Source organism: Miniopterus schreibersii, assembly GCF_964146895.1.
Source record: "Miniopterus schreibersii genome assembly, chromosome: 7".
In the NCBI taxonomy this organism is placed as follows: domain Eukaryota; kingdom Metazoa; phylum Chordata; class Mammalia; order Chiroptera; family Miniopteridae; genus Miniopterus; species Miniopterus schreibersii.
The window spans coordinates 17024158-17029184 of NC_138108.1; the positions used below are offsets into that span (position 1 = coordinate 17024158).

At 39.5% G+C, this 5027-nt stretch overlaps 1 pseudogene across 1 annotated transcript; it reads right to left on the reverse strand.

The window, feature by feature from the left end:
- Nucleotides 1–2201: 2201 nt before the first annotated feature.
- Nucleotides 2202–2747, reverse strand: LOC308559437 (large ribosomal subunit protein uL6 pseudogene; annotated as a pseudogene). The gene has a single exon. The product of its transcript is annotated as a large ribosomal subunit protein uL6 pseudogene (transcript).
- Between the last annotated feature and the right edge of the window lie 2280 nt (nt 2748–5027).

Genomic DNA, 5027 nt, shown 5'->3' on the forward strand with positions numbered 1-5027 from the left:
GCACTGGCAGAGGCTGACTTTGCACCTCCCGGGAGGCCCCAGAGACAGTGCACCTGGTGGTCAGACTCGACCACGCTGGATTACAACCCTACCACATCCACAAGTGACACACTCAAGGGGCGCACTTGGTGAACACCAAAGCTCCACTGAAGTAAATCCTGCTCCATAGAGGTGTCTCCACCACAGCATCTCTCTGGCTGTAGTTGCAGCTGGTCCTCACAGCCAATTGGCCTGGGGGTCAATTCCTCCCAGGGAGCCAACAGCAACCAAGGCTCAAGTACAACAGGACAGTGCACACAGCCCACACAGGGGAGCACCTAAAAGGCCCAGCCCAGGTGACTGGGGAGGCTGAGCCACTGGACCCTACAGGACACCTACTACACAAAGCCACTCTACCAATTCCAGGAGACATAGCAGCTCTACCTAATACATAGAAACAAGCACCTGGAAGCAGCCAAAATGTGGAGGCAAAGAAACATAAGGAAAGAACAGAAGAAATCTCTAGAAGAGGAACTAAATGAAATAGATCCAAGCAAACTAACAGAGTTCAGGATGCTCAAGCAGATTAGTAAGAGTATTACAAAAACAACTGAGAAAATCAATGACATAATAAAGTACTAATTTGAAGTGAAGGCTACAGGAACTGAAATGAAGAATAATTTACAGGGAATCAACAGTAGAGTAGAGGATGCTGAGAATCAAATCAGCAATTTGGAACATGAGGGGGGAAAAAAATCATCCAATCAGAAGAGCAAAAAGAATATAGAATATGAAGATAGTATAAAGAGCCTCTGGGACAATTTCAAAAGGCCCAACATTTATATTATTGGGATGCCAGAAGGAAAAGAAAGAGAGCAAGAAATTGAAAACCTATTTGAAAAAATAATTACAGAAAACTTCCCCTACCTGGGGAAAGAAATAGACTTACAAGTCCAGGAAGCACAGAGGGTCCCAAACAAGAGGAACCCAAAGAGGCCCACAGCAAGACACATCATAATTAAAATGCCAAAGGTTAAAGACAAAGAGAGAATCTTAAAAGCAGCAAGAGAAAAGCAGTTAGTTACCTACAAGGGAGCCCCCATACGACTGTCAGATGATTTCTCAGCAGAAACTTTGCAGGCCAGCAGGGAATGGCAAGAAATATTCAAAGTGATGAAAAACATGGAACTACAACCAAGATTGCTCTACCCAGCAAAGCTATCATTTAGAACTGAAAGTCAGATAAAGAGCTTCTCACACAAAGAAAAGCTAAAGGAGTTCATCACCACAAGACCAGCACTACAGGAAAAGTTGAAGGGTCTTCTTTAAGAAGAAGCTAATGGACAAAACAATCTGACAAGCTAAATAGATCCAGAGACATTGACACAGGCAGCAGGCGATCATATTTCAGAGGAAAGAGGGAAGGGGGTGGGGGGTGGGAAGAGATTAACCAAAGAAGTTATATGCATATAAGCATAACCCATGGACACAGTCAATACCGGGTGAAGGCCTGGGGAGGGGGTGGGAGTGAGGTGGAGGGGGTCAATTGGGGGAAAAATGGGACACCTGTAATACTTTCAACAATAAAGATAAATTTTAAAAAAGTAAAAATTAAAAAATAAAGACAACTGTGAAATAAAATAATTTCATCTGCCAATAAAAAGCATTTACACTGAATTTGAAGTGTAAACTGAGGCAAATGACTACATAATCAATCCCAATTGTCCCAAATGTCAACCTACAGAATCTTTAATTAATAAATGACCATTCTTTTACCCATTGATATGAAGGATGGTTTGTTACACAGCAAAGGCTAACTGATGCAAATAAAATCTGTTACAGAGAGAAATTTGTTTATATCTATCAAAAATAAAAATTCACATTCACTATAGACACATCCTATACCCACACATGTACAAGGATATCATTACCATACTGTTTGTAATAGTAAACTATTAAAAATAACCTATAAGTTCATTAATAAAAAATTGTTAAACATAATATAGCTTGTTTAGTATTTTATGAAATCATTAAAAAGAATGGGGTAACTCTCAACGTATGGATATGGAACAAATATCTAAAATACATTCTTTTTTTTAATACATGGCTTTTATTGTATCTTTAAAGTATCTCAAATAAGTCTGTGGAATCATTAGGCATCTTGCTGTTTCTGCAGCTGGACAACTTAGATCTGACTCATCAGCCCCTGAACTGTTCCTTTTTCAGAAACATAGATACCATCCAAAAATTCTCTGATATCCTTGTTTTTAACTGTTGTGGCTTGCTGAATCGAAGCAGCTAAATTTAACACAATTTCAATGTTGTTTCCTTTAAGAATCAACTCATCTTTCTGGGCTTGAGATACCGAACAAGCAACACCTGACCTCATTCGAACCCTGAGGATACATTTTTCACCTAAGAAATTTCTGATTCCAACAAGAGAACCATTCTCCTGAGTGACGATGTCGGTGGGAAGGTGAGCGTCCACAGGCCTCGTCTCGTAAGGGAAGCCCAGGGTCACACCCTTGATCATGTTCTGCACACGGCTGCAGATAGTGCGAACGGTGGCCAGTTCCTTTCTATTTCCCCAGCATTTGTCAACGGGAGCCGCTTCTTTTTTTTTCAAGGAGACTGAGTTCTACATGGATGTGACTGAAGTCCCCCTGCAGGATGCCTCTGGTGCACTTCACAATAACCGTGCATCCCCTGAGAGCCAGCTCGACATTTTCTGGGTTGTCAACAGTCTGATTGCTGAGAATGCTCTTCATCCTCGCAGTAGATGCGGCAAAAATAAAATATATTCTTAAGTGAAAAAAAGCAAGGAGAAGGACAGTATGTTTTAACTGGTATTTTAAAAAGTGTGTTGTGGCATGTTTGTGTATCTCTGAATATTTTCTTAAGAATAGCTGATCTGGAGAAGTGACAGTTTTGGGAGGGTGACATACTTTTTCATCATATGCTCTGTTTACATTTTGAATTTTGCACCATGTGCATAAATTACTGACCGTAAATCAATCAATTTTTAAAAATCATGATACCCTCCCATCGTTCTTGTGATATAATCTAAAGTTGTATTGTTGCCTGGCCTTACCGTCCTCTCAGCTGGCTTGGTGAGGCTGTCGATAGCTTGAATCTGCTTATTTGCTGAAAACATTTAGCTAGCCTAGAATAATTTTCTCTTGCTCCCAAGGCAGCCCTTTCTATCAAGAAGGCCCAAGAACTCAGGTTACAGGAAGCACTTCTTGTTTATTGGCTGACTTGACTGGTGAGAAAAATCAGTTTTCTCTTTCTATCCTAAGGAGAAGACCAAAAAAGGGCAGGGTGGGGGTGTAAGGAAGGATCCCTGAATATGCTGATCATGGGGTTTACTGTCATCAGCTAAGAGCGGCCTCAGTGGATAACCGATCCTGTCACCTAATTACTGTCAGAAAGTATGGCTTAATAACACCTACTCAAAAGCTTTAATAATCATTTGGCTGACTTCCAAAGCTTAATTGGCTTATAGGTAACAACTTTATATCATAGGTCAATTCATTTAGTTACCTAGGGGTATATTTTTGTAACCAGTTTATCTTGGAGGTATACCAGAAAATGTCTGTGATTAATATCAGGCGTTCCGTTGTTGCCTTATTGGTGTGTTTACGACTACCACAAACAATTGGGAGCACCTGCTTTCACTTATTTTTCAGACTCAAATTATTATGACCATGTTATACAGTTCTCTGACATATAATTTTGGAAACTTGAGTGCCCCTTTGTTCGTTTGTTGGAATGGGCCTGACAGTAAATTGCTTTGGAATCATGTGGCTTGTCAAATATTCCACCTAAATTCAGATAACCATTAGAAGTGAGGAACAGCCCTGACCTAAACTGAATTTCTGACTTACAAGGTGTGCCAAAGAAGGTATTTTCAAATTGTCTGATACTCCATTCTTTACAATTGTTGGATGAGAAATTAAGCTCCAAGAGGATTTCAATCGCCTATTTTTCTAGATATTCCCAATCATATAACCTGTTTCCCATTGCCCTTCGAAGAAAATCCACATGTCTTTCCACAGATTAGCACGCCTCCGTCTCTCATTCACTATGGTCCACCCACGCCAGCGTTCTTGTTATCTCTCCAACCCACCAAGGTTGTTTTTCCCTCGCCAAGACTGTTGTTCTCTGTGCCTCGTAATAGCTTTCCTCCTAAGCTTGTCATGACTGTGCCCTGCTAATCATTTAAACATACCTCAGTTATCATCTTTCAAAGAGGCCTTCCTCGGTCTCTTAGTTTCTCTCCATCACTAATTCCTGTTGTGTCACTTTCATAACAATTATCACTATTAAAATGAACTTTGTGATATTTTTTGTTTATCACTTATTTTCCAAGTGGTATGTCCCCAGTCTATCTCGAATGCCTAGAACAGTGTCCAGCATATACTAAGTGCTCAATAAATGTTTTAAATAGTTCTTAAATAAATAAATAAAGCTAGAGTATCAGAGTAGTAGCGTACATTGAGGCACAAGCAGCCATAAAAACTAGCTTTTACATTATAATAAAATTTTGAGGATTGAATTCACTATATCTTTCAGTATTCCTCTAAAGGATTTATAGGGGACATTTATCTTGTGTATTTATATACAAGATCAACTAGCAATTGTGTGCTTTGACCTGGGATCATAGATCTCTCCTATCTTATTTCTATCCTTGGCTAACAAAAAAACACAGGACCAAATCTGAGACCCATCTCCAAAAGCCGGACAGAAATTTAGGGTGCACACTTGGAATCCTGAACTCACCCCTAGAATTATTGCCTAGTATCATTTTTATCCATCTCTTTATTTTATTTTATCTTAACATATTGCACTGTGTGCATTTCTGCAAGTTGTCTCAAATCCTATTTAGAATGAAATGAGTTGGATAAAAAAGAACAAATATATAAAATATGCATGTCATTCAGTGTCTGTAGACAGCTTAGTTCAGGATCCCCTTCCCTGAAAATCCTTTAAGTGTCTACCCTCCTTAGAACTAAAGTAGCTCTTAAAGTCTACTGCTTACAATTCAG